Raw genomic sequence first — 20,705 nt, 5'->3', positions numbered from 1 at the left:
TGGCAAGAACCGTGCTCCGTCAGTTTAACCAGAACCCCCTCACGCCCCATACCCGATCACATTTCTCATCCTCTACCATCCCCCAGGCGATGCCTTGATCACCCTGGCCTGTCTTCAGCAGAGAATCCTGTTGGCTCTGTTTAGCCAGAATCTCCCATACCCCTGAGGTTTCCTCTTAGTAATTTTCCACCCACCGACTCCCACCCTACTCCTTGGCTCTAAACGCCCCCCCTCCCCCCCGCCGGCTTGGCTCTAAACGCCCACGTGCCCATGCTGCATTTGGAGTTGAGCCCAATCTCTCCCCCCCACCCTCACTGGAAAATCCCATTGCGGTGGTCCCTCTCCCTACCATGATGCTTCTGGGTAAGGTCTACCTTACTATCTTTGTAATGGGCTGTGGGAGGGGCCTTCGGTCACATGATGTCCCAGAGCTAGAGCCCCCCTCCCCCAGGGATTTGCTGCAGTGTGTCTTGGGGCCTGAACACAGGAAAGGCACATCAGTCTCAGGGCAAGTGATGGAGGGTTAACCAGAGATGAGGCCAACAAGCAACGTATCTTCACCTTCACTTGCTCTCTGTAGTCCGTATTTTCTGGCTGGGCCCTCTAATTAGCTGCAGCAGGGGAGAGGTGGCAAAATCTAGACCTAGACCTCAATGGGTATGGCACAAACCAGTTTGCTAATTGTAAATTAGCTCAATTATCTTGCAATTAACTGAACTCTCTTCTCCCACTAGCGTATCTTAGCCTGGCCGTGAGTTTTCTCAGCATGTGCATCTAGGTCAGGCTGCTGGAGGGGAGGGCAGCCATCGGAGTCCTTATAATCAGCCAGTGTGCTCATTAACGTGCTTGGAGAGCTCCAAGGACGGTGTGCTCTCGGAGCAATTTTTTTTAAAACCCCTCATCTTGTGGGAAGACCAGGCAATTAGGGAGTGCAAGTGGAGGGGTCGGCTGAAGCACGCTAAGCGCTGCCGGGCCCACGGACGCACGCTGGAATACACGCGCAGCCGGGGCCAGAGCCAGAGCCTCGTCCAGGGCACCTGTGGCCAGAAGGCCTAGGGGTCCACCCGGCGGGGGCTAGGGAGAGGGCCACAACCTCCACTGGAGGCCGTGGTGGCTTTGAGGACTCTCTCTCTGTCTTTCTCTCTCACCCGCGAGTGCACGCGCGCGCGCACACACACACACACACACTCACCCCCCCCCACATGACACTGTCCATTTCACTTGGACATGGAGTAGCACTCCCCTTGTCCACACAGCCAGATATATCAGAGAGCACACATTTCTCGACTGCACTGAGAAGCAATGGCCCACCTCTCCCACTGAGCTTCAGTCGTGGGTGGCACAGATGCCGCCCGTGCCCTGCCCCGATCCCCACGGCGCTCAACACTCTCTCCACGGATGGAGCACTACTGCAAGCGCCTGTGACTCTCCGTAGGAGGGTATCGTCCGGCCACGTCAGCATGGGTGGCTCTCCTAAGGGGCAAGCTGGAGTGACGGGCAACAGTGGCAGGGCTGTCCTCAGCCAACGGGAGAAAGGAGCGGAGGGATAAACACCCCAGTTTCCCTGCCTCTCAGGTAGAAGAACCCGACCCGTGTTTGGTTCTGTCCCCCCCACCCCACCCCCCGGAGCTCCCCAGCAGGGACCAGCTGTCCACAGGGGTCTTCTGCTCCTGGACGTGCCCGCTGTTGTCGTCTTTCCCGGGTCATCCCCTTTCCCCAACCGGTGCTTCTGCGGATGAGCCCCCAGGTCAACCGCTTGCACTCAGATCCCCTTCTCAGGGTGTACTTCTGGGGAAACCCAACCTAAGACACAGCCAGGGCAAGCACCGCAGAAATGGTCCAACCCCTGGCAGGGTGGCAGGTGAACCTCTCTCTCTCCCTCTCTCTCTCCAGCCAGTGACAAGAACCCCGGGATGTCGGCGAAGGGGCTGCATTGGGATCACGCTGGTGGTTTCCAGAGCAGGTCTACAGTGGAGTGGTTCTCAACCAGGGCACGATCTCGGCGCCCCCGCGCCCCCCCCCCCCCCCCACCCCGCGCCGGGGGCTCTCTGGCAATATCTGGAGCCATTTTTGGTTCTCGCGACCGAGGGCGAGGGCCACGGGCATGCAGTGGACAGCACCGGGGATGCGGCTGAGCGGTCCGCGCGGGCAGGCCCCGCACAACACGTGTCAATCACGCCCCGGTTGGGCACTCCTGGCACCGTCCACGGCACCAGAGCCAGAAGACCTGGCTGCGGGTACCTTCCTCGTCTCTGAAAGGGGGGTAAAATATTTACTTGACAAGATTCGGACGAGTCTGGAGTGGAGGTAACTAGAGCGCGGCGTCCATCGTTCCTTCGTTCGACGGCGCCAGCCTGGTGCCAAGGAACGACCCCTCGAGGCGGTGAGCGGACAGGGAAGGAAAAGACGCGGTCTCCGCCCTCAGCGAACGCAGAGGCCGGGCGAGGAGAAACGGCGCACATGCTCTGTTCCTCGCCAAGGCGAAGGCTGGCTCTCCGGAGGCGCGCGCGGCGCGTGGGCTGTGGCAGGAGAGCAGAGAGCGGGAGACCTGCTTCTTGGAGGTCCGCCCCGGGTGTCGGGTGTCGGAGGTGGAAAGGTGGAGCCGGGCAGGGGCCTGAGCAGGGAGGGGCCTCTCCGCAGAAGCGGCAGGCGTTTGCCACGACCTTTGCCATGACCGGGAGCCCTGGGCCGGTTCGCTTGTCCGTGGCCCCGTGACTGCGGTGCGAGCACAGACACGTGGGAAAGAGAGGAGAGACAGGAGCCGGCAAGGAGGCGTGGGGCCTGTTCGCTGGGACGGGCACCACCCGGAGAGCGGGTGTGTCCCTCAGCCTGCTCCCCCAGGCCCCCTGGCTGGCCTCACCCGGGGCCCGGCCCTGTCCTCTGCCCTGCTCAGAAGCTAGGGGTCCTGTCCCCAGGCCTGGCGCGGCCGGCCCGCACAAGTGTCGGACTTCCTTCTTTTTCGGGAGGGTATTTGGATTACTGCATAGAAGAATAGGCTTTAGCCGTCCAGTCTCGTCCTTAGCCTACTTTCGGGCAAGCGGGGGTGGGAAACAGAGGGACAGGGGAGGCCGTGTGAAAGAGTGAAGAAACTACACTTGATTTCAAGCCCCCTTGAGGCGCTCCACAAGTATCCACTCGCCCAAAGACAGCTGGTGGGCCAGTAGAAAAGCATTCTTGTCTATCCCTGAACCAGGGTCGTCTATCTCTCAGGGGCTCTCCGTCAAACAGTGTTTAATCCTCTCTCGGTGGACCGTCCTATCTCCTATCCACGCAATTGGCATCATGGCCGCTAGTTAAAACCCAGCCCGGTTTCCGAGCTGTGTGAAATTCGGGAGTTTCACCGATTTGTCTTGGCTTCTTTTCCCTTGTGAGACTTTTCTATGAATATCCTATTATCACCGTGTCTCACATAAACATCAAGAGATTCTTTTAAAATTTAAAAACCTGTCCCGAAAGGCCGGCACATCTCAAGGCCACAAAGGTAGTGGAAAACAAGGGCCCCTCAATCCTCTAGGACCCCATCGTCCTCCCTCCAGATCCACGCTTGGGATCCTGGCTGTGTCTCCAAGTCAGAGTGATCGCTGAAATGCGCTGCCATCACCCGGGACAATAGCTCTCAGGTCCATCGCGCGCAGGCCACCTTTTCAAACCGGTAGTTGAATCCTGAACTGTAATTCCCAGACGAGACGCCTGGCCTATGGCATGGCATCCTTTGTAAAGCGCCCTTACGGGGACACACAGGGCAGTGCCGGGTAAGTACTGAAGTATCAGAACGGCACGTCCTGCGCACCTCTACATGACAGCTCACTGGAAGACTCAAGGAAGAATCCCGATGCCTGCACCAAATACAGCGAGCCTCCACGTAGGCAGGAGCTACTACACACGTGGACTCTGTGGGGTGTGTTCGAGCGCTGATGGGCACCAGGCGCAGCCCTGCCGTTCACGACAGGAGACTCGGAAAGAGTGAACAATTCTGGGTGAAGCGCTGGCCAAGAAAAGAAAGCAACAGCTTCCAAGGCTTCCGCGACAGCCGCACTCCTGCGCAAACTGGCGTGGACTAGGACCGGACCCGAACGTTCGTATTCTTCGGATCCTTGCCTACGCGTCGGTGGTGGCTGGTGGCGTGCTCTTGGCGTTCAGCGGAGAACAAAGGTCTGGCCCTGCAGCGGAAGTGCGCGCTGTGGGCCTCGTGGCGGGGAGGCGGAGGCAACAACAGGAGGAGGCTTGAGGCCTGCCCCCGGTGGCCTGCAGAGAGCGCACATGCGCACAAGCGGATGCTCCCGCTGGGGGTGGGGTGGGAGGGTGGGGGCGGGGAGCCCGGGGGGCGGGGGGAGAGCGGGGAGGGCGGGGCGGGGGTCTCCCGTCCACTTCCGGCCCAGCCCGCGGGGACTCCAGACCCGGCGCGGTGGCGGCTCCCACACGTGTAGGTGTTTCCCCAAATCGCAGGTATGTCGTGTGGGGCTTTCGTGGGGCGCGCTTCTGGCCGCCCATTTGGAAGTGAGGCCCGTGGCTCCGGGGTGGACTTGCGGCGCGGGCGAGACGCTGCCTCGACGTGAAAGACGGGGTTTTCACCCCGCCCCTCAAGGCGCTTGCGTTCTCTCTTCTCTTTAGGGCCCCTTTTGTACCACGATGCAACAGGCCGTAGAACGAGCTTTGGACCGTGCGGACTATGTCATCGCAAGTGCCCAGCAGAGGCCTCCTAAAAGGAAACGCTCGTCGAGTGGGGAAGCATCTCTTTATGAAAAACTTTATGACATCTATGTGGAAGAATGTGGGAAAGAGCCCGAGGCTACGGAGGAACTAAGAAGCAACGTGAGCTTGCTAGAGAAGCTCGTTAGGAGAGAGTCGCTGCCATGTTTAGTGGTCAACCTACACCCAGGAGAGGGGGGATATTCGCTGATGCTCGAGGGGAAACATGGAGCGTATTCAGAGACCATTCGGCTGCCTTATGAAGAAGGGGAATTGCTTGACTACCTGGATGCTGAAGAATTACCTCCTGCTCTGCTGGACCTCCTGGAAAAATCTCAGGTTAACTTCTTCCACTGTGGGTGTGTCATAGCACAGGTGCGGGACTACAGGCAGTGCAGTGGTGGGGAACCTCCCGGCTACCAGAGCAGGCATATTCTCCTGCGCCCTACGATGCAGACCTTAGCCTGCGACGTGCAGTCCATAACCAGCGATGGCCAGGAGTGGACCCAGGAAGACAAACTGTTGCTTGAGAGCCAACTGATCTTGGCTACCGCTGAACCCCTGTGTCTTGATCCTTCTATAGCAGTAGCCTGCACTGCAAACAGGCTGCTCTACGACAAGCAGAAGATGAACACTCGCCCGATGAAAAGGAGCTTCAAGAGGTATTCTGCACCCTCTCTGAATCGGCAGCAGGAGCTGTCTCACTGTCCACTTCCTCCCGAGCTGAGAGTATGGGCCTCTTGCAGGAAAGGCAGAGAGAGCCAAGCCGGTCAGCAGTATGACCTCAAAATTTCTAAAGCAGGGAGTTGTGTAGATATGTGGAAACAGAGACCCTGTGAATTGGCCGTACCTTCTGAAGTGGATGTGCAGAAATACGCCAGAGGCAGGAGGTCCGCCACACGTGATGTCTCACCTCCGGGAATCTGGCCAGCCCGTGAGGTAAGAGGTGGCGGTGTGTTTGGATGTGAAGCTGGCGACGAGCCTCAGACAACGGAGCTGACCTTCGTGCAGCCGCTGAATAATCCACCTCTCTCTGGACCTAGAAGGCCCTGGAAGGAAGCCGGATGGGAGGAACAGATGTCTCCTCCGCACCCCTCCACAGATGACCATTCAGACGGTGTCCCGCCCGAGTCAAAGACTGATGCTGGGGGGGTAGTCATTCGGCCAGAGGTGGCGGTCCCGCAGAAGGCCAGATGTCCCGTCACCTCGTCCCACAGCTCCAGCAACTCAGCCAGCCTCAGCGGGCTTCCTCCCGGGAAAGACCCAGAACAGCCTGAGATGGTGTCGGTTCGGCCTTCAGTCCAGGGGAAGGGCGTCAGACAGCCACCTCTACGCATCAGACTTCCCTGGAGCTCGGGAAAGAGTTGGTCGGGGAACAGTTTTACTCCATGGGAGGCCAGCAGCTTTCGTAAATCTCCATCTCTTGCTCCTGCTCCTAAGCCACCAAGTCTTTCCCAGCAACCCCCTGTGAACGTGACTGGAGTTAGCCCGCTTCCTGCAGCCACCCCGTCCACCGCCAGCTCCTCGCTGAGAGCCCTGGCCACCCCGGTCACGGCCACGTCCACGTCCACGTCCGCGTCCCAGAAATCCTCTGTGGAAGTGATTCGAGTTAGCGTGTTTCCTGCAGGCACTTTGCCCACCGGCAGCTCCTCACAAAGAGCCCCGGCCACCCCGGTCGCGGCCAAGTCCCAGGAATCCTCTGTGAAACAGGGCACTCGAGTTAGCAGGCTGCCCTGCCACCACCCCGCCTCCACCAGCCAGCTCATCCCAAAGCAGCCCCGCCGCCCAGGTCCATGGCCAACTCTGCAGGCCGCAGCCGCCTCAAGGTGGCGGGCCCTGGTTGTGGAGCGCAGGCTTGGCGAGGGGCTCCGGCCCCGGGCAGGGCTCCAGAGCTGGCGCCGCGGCTCCTGCGGGGATCAAGCCCAGCAGCCTGCCCCTCAGGAGCTCGGCCCCCCAGTGCGGTGCCCACTGCAGCGCGGGGTCCTCCGGTCCGCGTTCAGTTTTTTTTAAAGCATGCTTCCGGCCTCAGGCCAGTTACTGGAGCTTCCACAAGATTCGCTCCTTTTGAACACCCCACAGCAGCCAGAGCAGCGGCTCTATCAGTTGATTCCCCAAGAACAACTTCAGCAAGCCTCCACTTCTGGCCCTCAGCAGCCGGTGCCACGGGGTTCAGGTGCACAAGGTGCAGCCAGTCCGAAAACGGCCTCATCTGCTCAGCCGGCTGTGCTCCTTACCCTCGCTGGAGAGGGGAGTTTGCCGCAGCCCCAGGCAGCGGTGTTGGCTCCGCTCGGCTCTGCGGAGAGCCAGAGGAGACCCGGGCAGAGCCGTCCTCGTCCTGGGCACCCGCTGCAGCCGGCCCCTGCCTTGCAGCCGCAGGCGGCCCCTACCCCGCAGGCGGCCCCCGCCCCGCAGCCGGCCCCTGCCCGGCAGCCGGCTCCTGCCCCGCAGCCGCGGGCGGCCCCTACCCCGCAGCCGGCCCCTGCCCCGCAGCCGCAGGCGGCCCCTGCCCCGCAGCCGCGGGCGGCCCCTGCCCCGCAGCCGGCCCCTGCACCGCAGCCGCAGGCGGCCCCTGCCCCGCAGCCGGCCCCTGCACCGCAGCCGCAGGCGGCCCCTGCCCCGCAGCCGGCCCCTGCCCCGCAGCCGGCTCCTACCCCACAGCCGCAGCCGGCCCCTGCACCGCAGCCGCAGGCGGCCCCTGCCCCGCAGCCGGCCCCTGCCCCGCAGCCGGCTCCTACCCCACAGCCGCAGCCGGCCCCTGCCCGGCAGCCGGCTCCTGCCCCGCAGCCGCGGGCGGCCCCTACCCCGCAGCCGGCCCCTGCCCCGCAGCCGCAGGCGGCCCCTGCCCCGCAGCCGGCCCCTGCCCCGCAGCCGCGGGCGGCCCCTGCCCCGCAGCCGGCCCCTGCACCGCAGCCGCAGGCGGCCCCTGCCCCGCAGCCGGCCCCTGCCCCGCAGCCGGCTCCTACCCCACAGCCGCAGCCGGCCCCTGCCCAGCAGCCGGCTCTTGCCCCGCAGCCGCAGCCGGCCCCTGCCCCGCAGCAGGCTCCTACCCCGCAGCAGGCTCCTACCCCGCAGCAGGCTCCTACCCCGCAGCTGCAGCCGGCCCCTGCCTCGCAGTCGCAGCCACAGTCCCGGCAGCAGGTACCACAGTTGAGAATCTTGCAGGGTGCCGTGGCTGTGACGACAGTAGCCACCCAGACAGCGCAGCCGCCTCCGGACCCGCAGGCTGCAAGCCCGTCCAAAGGTAAACTGGACAGAGACCCGCCTTCCCTTCCCAAATCCTGAGTCTTGCATTATTTTCTCTCTTTTTAAAAATACCAGAGCATGGGCCCAATCAACTCCCGAGTTTTGACTTCATTTTGGTTTTGGTTTTTCCCTCAGCGTGTCAGTATTTTACCGTTCAAACTCTCTAGGGAAGCACAACCTCGTGAGTGGTTCGTAGAAACAAGGCAGCGATTTAAGCAACTGGGATTGTTTTTGCTTCAAGTCGTTGCTTTGTTGCTGTGCTTGTAGACAGAGTCCTCTTCATGTTCATGTTCTAGAGTAGATCCAGCTCCAAACCGGGTTCAGTCGAAACTCCTAAAGCCTATAATTTCTCGAAAACCACGCAACTACACTACAGTTAACGTGGGTATTACTTTACTAGGATGGTTGTAAAAGTTTTGAGAGGAGCTAAAACTCCTGACATAGAATATACCACCTTTTCAAGGTGTGCGGTTCAGTGATGCTCAGTAGCTGGACATTGTCTCCCGAGGGAATCTCTGGAACTGCCCTCCTCTTGCAAAAGTGAAACTCTATCCCCGCGGAGCAGCAGCTCCCCGTTCCCCCCCCCCCCCCCAGCCCGGGCACCCACCATTCTATTTTCTGTTTCCCCGAGTTGGACTGCTTCAGGTACTTTGTATAAGTGGGATCGTGGAGCAGTGTTTGTCCTTCTGTGACTGGCTCGCTTCACTTAGCAGAACAGTCCTCAGGGTTCGCCCACGTCGTACCTTGGGTCGGGAAGGGCGTAGCTTCTTACAGATGGTTTCCCTGTACATGTCTGTACTGAAGTGACCTTTTAAATACTAGAAACATCTTTTAGAAGAGTGGACTTGGTATGTGCTTAAAATAGGTTTGTGCCCAGTGTATTAAATGCAGTTTTTACCAGTTTGTTTGGAAGGAAACTGTGAAACCTGCCAAAAGATGATGTGCTTGCCAGGCTTATACGGAGGGTGTGGGAGACTTCCCCAATGGGCAGAGTGGCTCAGGGGCGCCCCTGCTTGCTGGCGGTCCCCAGGCTGCACTCCGGGGCCACCCTGCCCTCCGCAGAACCCAGCCCCTCTCCTCCAGGTATAATCACTGGACTTGAAAAGGCACTTGTGGGATGTCTTGCTTTCTCCCAATACAATCATTTACTTGGTTTAGAACTCCAGGTTATTTGCAGAAACTAAAGAGCTACACATTTGAAAATGTGTTCTATTATTTGTTTGCGTTTCAAGTGTTGGCGACCTCTGGTTAGATTCTGAGGTGGGAACCCCCCCCCCACCGTTTCTGCCTGTCCCCTCCTGGTGCCCATCAATTGCTGAGCAGCCCGGCTCCCCCATGTCCGTTCCTGCTTTCTTGCATCGGTGGGGCTCAAAACAGCCCTGAAATTCTTTCTGTTTCCCCTTTCTTTTTATGGAGGTAGAATTCACATACGCGAGAGTCACCCATTTTCAGGCGCACTGAAATGCCGAGTGGCATTCACTACACGTACATGGCTGTGCCACCACCAGCTCTATTTCCAAAACAGCTTCCTCACCCCAAAGAGACCTCTGTAGCCAAGAAGCCCCGGCCTCGCCTCCTCCCCTCCCCCAGCCCTGGAAACACCAGTTTGCTTTCTGAGTCTGTGGACCTCCCTGTTCTAGATATTTCCTGATGATGGAAGCAGATAGCATGTGACCTTTCACGTCTGGCCTCTCTCACTTGGCTCGATGTGTTCGAGGTTCCTCCGTGGTGTAACACGCATCGGGCTTTGTTCGTTCTTGTTCGGCTGAATAATATTCCTTGGTGTGCCTGTTCCTCACTTTGCCTATCCATTATCCATCGATGGACGTTTAAGTTGCTTCCACCCTTGCGCCATTGTGAATACTGTTGCTAGGAACATTGGTGTGCAAGGATTTCTTTGAGAGCTTCTCATATTTTGTTGGATTACGCTTTTTAAAGGGCACCCTGTCTCCCTAAACTTTGTTTTTCCATGTACACATGCATGGAGGGAAGTGAGGTCTGGCACTTCCAAAAGAGATGAGCGAAGAGGCAGGTAACGGGTCGTTCCCACTTGATCAACCCCGCTGTGCTGAAGTGCTGTCCCGGCCCTGCTAAGGGAAGATTCTGGCCAACGTCAAGCAAACGAGCCAGACATGCCATGTGAGTGACGCCGAGCCAGGCAGGGCTTTAGGTAACCCATCCTGGACATCTTTGTGTATGGTGCCTGCAGTTTTCAGAAGTGAACCAGCTTAATGACTGCTTGCTAAGAAGAGTTTATGCTGGGTCTTGGGAACCAACCAGGCACCTGCGCTCTGAAGCTCACCCGATTTGATGTACTTCTTTTCTTTTGCCCTCTTGGTACTGGTGACCCTTGGACAATGTGGGGGTTAGGGGCGCCGACTCCCCACGAAGTCAAAAACCTGTGTATATCTCTTGCCTAACCAGAAATTTAACTCCTAATAGTCTATTGTTGACCGGAAGCCTTACCGATCGCTTACACTGTCGGCTAACACGTATGTTGTCTGTTATATGTATTATATACTGTATTCTTACGATAAAGTAAGCTAGAGAAATGAAAACATTATGGAAATTATTGGGAAGAGAGAATACATTTCTAGTACTGTGACATAGATATCAAGTGTAATCTGCATCTAGGTGGGCCCATGCAGCTCAAACTGGTGTTGTTCAAGGTCCAACTGTACTGCAGGGACACAGCAACTTAACTTGTGGTGGAGTAATGGGATGCAGTCCTCCTGGACAAGCAAATAAGTTCAGCTTTGTGTCAAATTACCATTGGTGGTCTATGATTATTTCCTTGTAATGATGCTTACCAAAGTGTGTACTTCATGGAAGGTCCCTTTTGAGGATTCAACTAAGTTTTGTGAATAAACCTTACATTCATTTTCGTATCTTGAGAACCTGGAGGCTCTTTCCTACGGCAGGTCAAATTCATCATCTTAGTTTGAAATTAGATTCATGCAGTATATGTGTTCATGACTTACTGGCTGACCAACATGTAGTGGTTGTGTGAAAGTAGGTGGCTCCAGAATGTTCCAACAGGGAGCAGAAAAGATGGGCCAGGAGATGATCATCTAGGAAAATTAGGTGGGGCCAGTATAGCAGGACGTGTCTGGCAACTGGGGCCTCTGTCACAGCATGGAGTTTGGCAACAAAATTGTATTTTTTTAAGGCTACTTGCAAGTGTACAGAGGAGTCTGGTTCTAGGTCACTGCTATCCAATCGAAATATGATGTGGGCCCCATATATAATTTAAATTTTCTAGTAGTCACATTTTATTAAGTAAATAGAAACCGGAGAAATTATCCTTAATAATTAATTTTACCCAGGATATTCAAAAGATCATCATATCTCCATGTAATCAATATTTTAAAAAATTTTATTTTTTAAAAAGATTTAATTAATTAATTTATTTGAGAGTGAGAGCAGGAGAGCGAGAGAGCGAGAGAGAGAGAGAGAGAGAGCATAAACACGAGCAGAGGAGAAGAGGGAGAGGGAGAAGCAGACTCCCCACTGAGCAGGGAGCTGATGTGGGGCTTGATCCGTGGATCCTGGGATCATGACCTGAGCTGCTGGCAGATCCTTAATGGACTGAACCACCCAGGTGCCCTAAAGATTGTATTTTTAAGTAATCTCCACACCTAGTGTGGGCCTCGAACTCACAGCCCTGGGATCAAGAGTCACACACTCCACTGACTGAGACACCTAGGTACCCCTTATATCCTTAATGAGATATTTTACATTCCTTTATTTTTACTAAATCTTCAAAATCCAGACAGTTAGAGCCTCTCTTAATTCAGGTGCTAGATTTTCATCAGAAATATTTGATCTGTTCTTAGTTTCTTATAAAATCTCCAGCTGAAAATGTAGGTTCACTTTCCAACCACACAAGTTTTCCAATAATTGGATTAAGTACCAGTTTTTAAATTTATGTTAGTTAAAAAAAATTAGTTCCTCAGTCTCACTAACCATGTTTCAAGTGGTCAGTTGCCACATGTGGCTATGGTGTTGAACAGGGCAGTTCTAGAGGGAGGAGCAGCAAAGGAGATCTTAGAGCTCAGGCAGGAAGTGGGTAACAGGGCTTGAGAAAAGGCAGGGGCCAATCAGTGGAGCGCACAGTTGGAGTGGGAGTGATCATGCTGATTCCGTGTGCTTAGCCAGAGCTCCCAGAAATGCTCGCTTCTGGTCACCTGGGCCTGCAGGGGCAGAGTAGAGAGCAAGCGGCCCCAGCCATGGGGCCGGGAGAGTAATAGAGACTGGAAAACAAGGGTCAGCTCTTCCCAGGCTCTGCCTGGCAGTATTCAAAATGCTAACGAGGAGGGCGGAAACCATCCCTGTAGTTAATTTTAACTCACCTATTCCACCTCTGCCCTCAAGGAGCTTGGAACCTATGGGAGACACACTTGCCTTTTAACTCCTCTTCCTCCATTTTCTTGGTCTCTCGCTCCTCAACCCACCATGAAGCCAGAGCAACCCTGAACTGGTAATTGTGGGAGCTATGGTGATGCGTACAGGGAGGCTCACCATATCATTCTCTGTATTTTGGCATACGTTTGTAATTGGCTATATATATCCATTTGAACAGTCAAGTTCCTGATGTTCCCACGGCTCTATGATACACCTTGCCCCATCCCAACCTTCACCTTGTGCCGAAGTCCTGCCAGGCTTGGCTCTAGGCTTGTCCTTCATTCTTTCCTGCTGCATTCCCATAGCCGCAGGCAGCAAAGGGTGTGCGAGTTAATTGTTAAATTCAGTTCAACAAGTTCCTCATTAGGGACAAATTACCTGAGTTTGAAATCTGCTAATTTTCCAATCAGAGTGAGTGTTTGCACTTGTGATTTGGAAATAATTACCATATGGTAAAAGCAAAACCTATGTGGGGATTAAAGTAAAGGTGAGGGAGGACAGGAGCTTATTTTGGCATCTTCCCTGGTAACTCATGTTAGCATATGCAGATTAGTTGAGGTGCCTCTGGGGTTTGGGTGGGAAAGCTCACCTGTACTTCAGTTTTGCAAAGGCTGTTTACTTCATGTGCTAATACCACTGAAAGGTGACCTTGGCCTTAAAGGGAGAGCTGTGTGGCCTTTATAGGCCTGAATTGCTTCTGGAAAGAGAAGAGTCTTTTGAATTTAGCTGTTTCATCTAAAAATACATCTATGCTTTTGCTTTAATTCGTCGTCAGCCTAAAGCTTCTTCCTGAGTTACAAATGAAAACATCTCCTTGGGGGTGGAAGTGGTGAGCCTAAAAGTCCTTTGGGTGATCTTAACAATGGATGGATGAAGGAAAAGCTCATCTGAAAGCATTTGAAGAAATGTGGGATAAGATCTGGTGTAGAAATCTGAGTCGGTAACTTTCAGTCAGTTTGTCCCAGTCCCAATTACTATATTACCAGTTCGGGACACTTGGAAACCCACAGTAAAGAACAGTCAAGGTTTTGGGTAATTTACGAGCCAATGCAGAAAACTCCTCCTGAGACTTTGCTTTTGAAATTTGGAGCCCAGAAGAGCTTGTCTCCCTCGAGAAGGCAGTGTCCCTCTTCCTTTCTGGTAACTGGAACTGTATTTCCCTTTACACCTCAGCTGACAGGAAACTCAAAACCAAATTTGAAACTGAAATCACCATGTTTACATGTATGGTTAGCACTTCAGCATTCCTTGCTCTTTTTAAAATTTTAATTGCTATTTTAGTAGTTCTTTTTACTTGTCTTTTGTCATAGACTACTTCAAATCTTTTGTCAAAAGAAACTGGCAATGAATGCCTCCATACAATCATAAACAAATACATAAATAGCGGCTTCTATTCGTTTATATACACTGCCTCTAATCTTAATAACCTTGCCCATTAGGTATTATGGTCTTCTTAGGACTGAAGAAACTGAGGGTCAGATAGGACCGGCTTGAGGCAATAAAGGTATTAAGTGGCACAGTTGATATTTTCTTTCTCCTTCCAAGTCCGTGCCTGTGCCTGGGTACATGTAACTGATGTGTTGACAGGTCTCAACTCAGTGGTGGATTGTGTACATGAAACTCTTATTTTTTCCAATCACTGCTTTCAACCATGTGGCACCAAGCCTCTTTTCCCATTCTTTCATGACACCTTGGGCATATCTCATAATTGTCAGTGTTACCTTGGTTGGTAAAGCTGATCAATCCCAAGTACAATTTCAATATTACATCCTCTGGGAGACAGAGGACTTCTGCGGATATAGTCCTCTTCCAGCTCTAATGCTGTGATATAGTGAGGTGCCCTGCAGGGCGGCGGGGTCGGGGATCTCCGCACAGGGGCTGTTCTGTTTTTCATCTGGCCTCCTCCTTCTCGGGGGCCTCTCTCAGCCAAGGGCAGCTATGCCTGCTGACTCCCATGCCCTTCTCCCGGTTCTGCCTCTCGTCTGCTGGACAGCCATCTAAGAAATCGCTGTGCTCCTCCATACGGAGCCTTAGAAACTGCTAAGGTCCTTTTTACAACTCTGACGGCTGGGAGTGATGTTCCCATTTTCTTTCCAGGCACGTTACGCCTCAGTACTTTTTGAGCTTCTCACGTTCGGTTATCTCTTGACCACAAGGGGGCACCAGACTCCAGGTTCACACACAACACACCGCTCAGCTATTTGTTAGGCCCGGGCAAGAATTTCCTCACCTATAGCTCCCGCGGCCGCAGGGTGGGCCTGTGGATCTGTGCAGCTCGCCGAGGGTCCAGGCAGGAAACCAGGTGCCAACTTTCCCGGCATGCAGCTCTCTTAGGGTTCTCCCTTCCATGTTTCTCGGTTTGGGGGAGCAGGAGGGCACCGGTGTATCTCCTCTCCCCATTCCCATTCTGCCCCAGGAGAAAGCAGGCTCTCACCAGGAACACTCAGCCCCCCCGCCCTCCCCTCTCCGGTCCTCTCGTGTGGACATAGTGTGGTGGGTGGTGGCCCGAAGGGAACAGTCTGAGCTGTAATAGGGCCAGCTGTGCCATTTCTCAGTACTTTTCTCTGAGAGTATGCGTCTGCTGGGTTGGAAGCTTAGAACCCTTCTTCAGGATGTGGGAGCCCCTGATACTTTCTGTTTCCAGCATTGGGCTTCAGCAGCTCTGGGACAACAGGAAGAATCCTTTTGCACGCACGCGCGCACACGCACGCACTCACAGCTTCCCAGCCTTCCATTGTCTCCATCCACAAACTCTGGCTTCGCCCTCCCAGTTTTCAATGGGAAAGGGCAGAGGTCTACAACTGGTGGGACAGTTTTTCGAAGGACTGTTTGGGGTGAGTTTTCTGCAGAGTTTAAGACTTGAGTAAGAAGTCAGCGGCGAAGGTGGGGGCAGCTCGGGAAGCTTTCGCCCTCCACCCCTATTATCGCTCTGGGGGGCATTCTTTGATAGGGGAAAGTGATGTTCCCTCAGAGTTGTGTAAAGTGGTATGCAAAAATGGCTTCAAAACAAAGCCCCTCCTGCCCCGCCCCCACCCAGCAGGCTTACACTTGGGCTGTAACCAGCTCTTTACGAAGTGTTGGAGACTTTGTGCCAGAGTTGGAGGGGGAAGGGGGTGATTTTAAGAAGTGTTATCTGGGGCTATGCATCTTCCTCATACTCTGAGAAACCAGTTATTTTGAAATTATTATATTTTTTTGGTGTTGTTTGGAGAGTGTGGCATTTGAAGTTGAGATTATGGAGGCCTATGGTTATCAATAATGAGGACGGCTAGGGTAAAACCATGGGAGTGATGAACACAATCATTGGAAGAGGAGGTCAAAGAGCCCGGGGACCAGACTATTGGAAGGCTCATCTATCTGTAAGGATACTGAAATCACTGAGAATTCTTATGTTATAGTAATCAATCAGGCCCTAGAATCTTCAATGTATGCAGGGGAGTTGACTTCCCACTGTGCGGAAGAAGAATGGTTGGTTTTAGGGGTCAATTAGATCAAGATATCCCTTGATACTGGTTGTGGGAGACTTCTTCAATGTCATCTTTTAAATATTGAGAGCATGCTTATATTGCAAGGCCTTTTGCTTGATACTTTGGAAGAGGAGTAAGGCACTTTCTCCATCTTCAGTGGGATTAAAGCTTATTCAGGGAAAACAGTTTGTAACTATGTGAGGTGATAGATGTTAACTGAATTTATTGCGGTAATCATTTCGCAATATATACATATGTCAAATGATTGTGTTGTACACCTAGAATGAATACAATGTTATATGTCAATTATATCTCAATAAAACTGGGGAAAAAGTCTACTCAGAGAGAAGGGAAATACACAAATGACTATGAATCAAGGAGATTTGGCAAGTATGGTTAAAGATAAGTCTTTCCTGGGGTGCCTGGGTGGCGCAGTGGTTAAGCGTCTGCCTTCGGCTCAGGGCGTGATCCCCGCGTTCTGGGATCGAGCCCCACATCAGGCTCTTCCACTATGAGCCTGCTTCTTCCTCTCCCACTCCCCCTGCTTGTGTTCCCTCTCTCGCTGGCTGTCTCTGTCAAATAAATAAATAAAATCTTTTTTTTAAAAAAAGATAAGTCTTTCCCAAAGGAATTGGGGAAGACTTCACAAAGGAGATGACCTTTGGGTGGATCTTGGCTTTGATTTTGATAGGTTGAGATGGGTGTGGGAAGAGGTGTTCTTAGCAGGGGAGCGCCGGAGGGTGATGTGTGCAGAGCGGGAGCTATCTATGTAGCATGGCGTATGTGCAGAGAGGTAGTGAAGGATAAGGCTGCAATGATGGATTTGCTCCATATCCTGGATCTTCTTGGTAATTTAAATGAAACAAAGACTCTGCTGTTTGAATAAGGAATCCAACAGAGGACAGATGTGTAATACTCTCGTGCCTCAAGGGAGAGAAAGAAATTCCAAAGCTCTTCTTCCACTTAACAAAGAAATCTGACAGATAAATTTGTCACTTTCTGGGAAACAGAATTGACAATTTAAGTATTATTATTAGCAGAGCGACACATTATTAAGTAAGATGACCATAGTTTCAGACCTTTAGGTGTTATAGGTTCTATTTTACAAGACATAGCAACAAACGCTGATATTCAGGTATCTTAAAAGATACGTTTCCTTACAAATAACACTTTAAAGGACAGTTTTATAGTAACAGAAAACAAAACAAGATCATGGCCTTTCACTCAAACCTCCATATTGGCCAGGAGTGTGGGACAGATACTTGAGTAAATGTTCCCAGTTATAGTTTCATGACATGACACTGCCTTTGTGCCACACAATAGTGTCTGCTTCTCTGCACCTGTAGGAAGGGAACATTTTCGGGGCGCCTGGGTGGCTCAGTCGTTAAGTGTCTGCCTTCGACTTGGAGCGTGATCCCGGGGTCCTGGGATCGAGCCCCACATCAGGCTCCTCCGCTGGGAGCCTGCTTCTTCCTCTCCCACTCCCCCTGCTTGTGTTTCCTCTCTCACTGGCTGTCTCTCTCTGTCAAATAAATAAAATCTTAAAAAAAAAAAGGAAGGGAACATTTTCTCTTTATTTTCCTGAGATTTCTCACCAGCAGTTGGACTGGCAGTTTTAAGATAAAGCATTAAAATTCCAAGAAGCTTAAATCTTAAAATAGGAAAAAGAAAAAAGGTTATCGAGTAGGTTAACAAATTAAATATGAAATCGACAACATTAGGGTGAACCCTATGAAATTGCTGATATTTGACCATTTTTGCCCAATTAAATTGGCAGTTTTGTATGGTTCAATCTAATATCTCCAGTTTCAGTCTTGAACGGCAAGTGAGAAATGCGAAGTTAATTCGGTTAATACTGGGGAGTCACCACTGGAGGAAAGTGCTGTGATTGGAGCCGTGGTTTAGCAAAAGATGGTCTGGCAGGAATGTGAAGGAGGAGTTGGAGGGGGAGAAACTGGATTAAACCTTACTTTAATACCCATCGTACTGGAAATATACTCCTAGATCTGCACCCATAGTATAAATCGATTAAGAAGCTACATTAGCAGTAACCTTCTAAGTTAAAGATTGAGAGTTTCAATGTCTCCCCAGTGATGGGCTACTATGGGTGGCCTGTAAAAATGGGTTTTTATGCTCCAGTAGATCCAAATCTTGGCAAACTGTTCTATTAACCTGATTAAAAAAGAAAAAAACCCACTCTTGATCTACCTACATCAAGGAGGAAAGGAGGCATCTTCAAATCCATGGCTCTCCATGTTTGCCTTCCCATCGCACAGATTCCATGCAGCCTGCTGAGACACCCTTCCTCGAATCTTCCTGAGAAACATAGGTTTATAGCTATAGATAATACTGTGAATGGCAGTTGCATTTTGACTGCTTTTTTGAGGATAAGGCAGACTGGTAAAGGAATAAAATGTCATGAGAATAAAATCATAGGGCTTTTTGGGCAAGCCCCCAAGTCACAGAATAGGCTCACTAGCGGGGAATACTCTTATTTCATTGTTTCTCAAACTTTGGTGTGCTTGCAGAATCCCTGGGGTCCTTGTGAAAACACAGATGGCTGAGCCCCACCCTTGGAATTTCGGATTTGGTAGATCTGGGTGTAGGGGGCCTGAGAATGGGCATCTCTGACAAGTTCCCAGCTGAGGCTGTTGCTTCTTCTGGTCCTGGGACCACACTTTGAGAACACTGCTGTACTCTCTGAGGAAAGGTCTGAATATGCCTGTGAGAAGGGGGCGCTGCTCCTGAAGAAAGAGAAGCATGAAAGGTTAAAAAAGAAAAAAAGCAGGATAGAATAAGGATAGAATACTCAAGTAACTGATGTCATCCAGGTTGGTCTGCATGAGTGAGCCCTGAGAAAGAGCATTTCTAAAAAGTTCTCAGATGCTGCTGCTGTTTCTGGGCCAGGGACCACCCACACTTTGAAAACCACAGTCTGTGTACTGATTACGTGGCAGTCCTCCAGGGTGAGTGCCCTATTTCCAAATTTAAATCTGAACTATTTTTGGAGGAGACCCTTCAAAAATTTGGGTTCTCTGGGCAGAATGCCAATTGTCTCCCGGTCTTAATACCTTTATCTTAGTGAAATGGGTGGTAAAGACAGAGCAGGACCCTGGGGGAGGGGGGAGGAGGCAGAGGAGAGGAGTCTCATCAACTAATAATCTCTTGCTAGAGACCCACTGGTTCCCAAGTCACCAGATCTACAAAGCTAAATATATATCCACGTGAGTATTTTAAGCAATAGAGAAAACAGGAAAATATCAAAGGTGATAGTGGAGATACAATGCTATTAAGATTCATTTTTAAACCTGCTGGTTGTTTGTTACATTAAAACCTTCTGAGAGAGAAAAGTTACGATCATTACTCTTTGACCTGGACATTCTTGGAAACAGGAGGGCCTGGCTTTTACAAGAGTCAGCCTGTGTTCTGGAACACCATTTACTTCATAAAAATACCATGTGTGTTTTCTTTGCTATTCCTGGGGAGGGAGTACCAGTTTCAAAATCCCTTCCCCTAGTTAAAAATGATGTTATCAACTATCTCCTTAATCAGTAACTATAAAATACTATGTTATTATATCAAGAATGAGCTTGGAGACCTCAAGATGCCAAATATAGTTATGGCAGAGAGTGAGGGCCAGAGTGAATGGAGATACAAAAGCACCTCTATTTGTTCACATCTTGAAATTATAGGGTTGTGGGGAAAATATTATCCAGTCTTCCTAAGAACTGGCAGTATTCTAGTTGCTATACTTTTTTTGACGTGTTTTTGAAGCAAAGCTTAAGTATAGTCATAAGGACAGACTCTGGATCTTATTTTTTTCAATTCCCATGATGATTTTAATATGGTAGTCATTCATTGAGGCAATTAAGGGATTGAGTAATTAAAGGGGTAGGGTTTGCCTTAAAATCAGTAGCATGGCCTACAGATACCATTTCTCCCTGCTATTGTCCTAGTGCCTGGGACCATGCCCCAAGTCCAGAATAATCCTTGACTAAATTAGGCTGTCTGGACTACTGCTTCCCAGTTCCCATCAGGACCTGTCTATGGAAGATGGATTCAGTTGCAGAGAAATAAGTATGATTGTATGTATGCTAGTACAAGTTTGTCTTTTTAGTCATCAGTTATATTGATTTTCTCAGCCATTATTTCTCTGAAAATTGTCTTCAGAAAAAGAACATCAGCCAGGTGCCCTTTCTGGCCAGTATAAGGCCAAGTCTGCTTCCTCTGGTCATGGGTCGAGAACCTTTTAATCAAACTTTCCATCGGAGGAGTCAAGGTCAGTGCACTGAGAATCTGTAAAGTAGGGTTGCCAGATTTAGCAAATAAAAATACAGGACACCCAATTAAATTTGAATTTCAGGTAAACAATAATTTTTAAACTATGTCCCATATACAGCTATTCAAATTTAAATTAATTAAAATGAAATAACATGTAAAATGCAATTCCCAAGTGGCACTGGCCGTGTTGTCAAATGCTACATGTGGCTAGTGGCTGCTGTATTGGACAGCGCAGGTTAGTACACATTACAGAACATCTCCATCACCAGAGAAAATTCTGTTGGACAGTGCTGCTCACAGTGAGCCAGGAAGATATTCCTGGAGCTAGGTCCCCAGGCAGGTGGTCTGGGTTAGCAGGCCCTTGACATCCCATCTCTTCCTCCTTTACAGACAAAAATGCAAGTGATCGCCAGAGACCACAGGGAAAGGGGTAGTTCAACCCTGTGCGCATTCGTGGGGCTGATCACTCAGTGTCCGGGCAGAACCGGCTAAATTCTCTGCCTAGCGTTGCTCCCAAGAAAAACAGATCTTTCATATTTGTGTGGGGCTTTGCAGATAACCGAGCGCTTCCAAGTCCACGTGGGATTTTTAACTCTGGGTGGTAATCAGGCCCATGAGAAA

General features: G+C 51.5%; 1 pseudogene; it reads left to right on the top strand.

Annotated features, from left to right (window-relative positions):
• The first annotated feature begins 4,629 nt into the window (after positions 1 to 4,629).
• Positions 4,630 to 20,705, top strand: part of LOC123785382 (transcription factor SPT20 homolog pseudogene) — an 88,289-nt pseudogene continuing 72,213 nt past the window's right edge.

Source organism: Ursus americanus, chromosome X (assembly GCF_024610735.1).
Source record: "Ursus americanus isolate L20-20 chromosome X, mUrsAme1.1.p, whole genome shotgun sequence".
NCBI classification, from domain to species: Eukaryota; Metazoa; Chordata; class Mammalia; order Carnivora; family Ursidae; genus Ursus; species Ursus americanus.
Note: the sequence above shows the minus strand (reverse complement) of the source record. Positions and strands in the feature narration are given on the sequence as shown.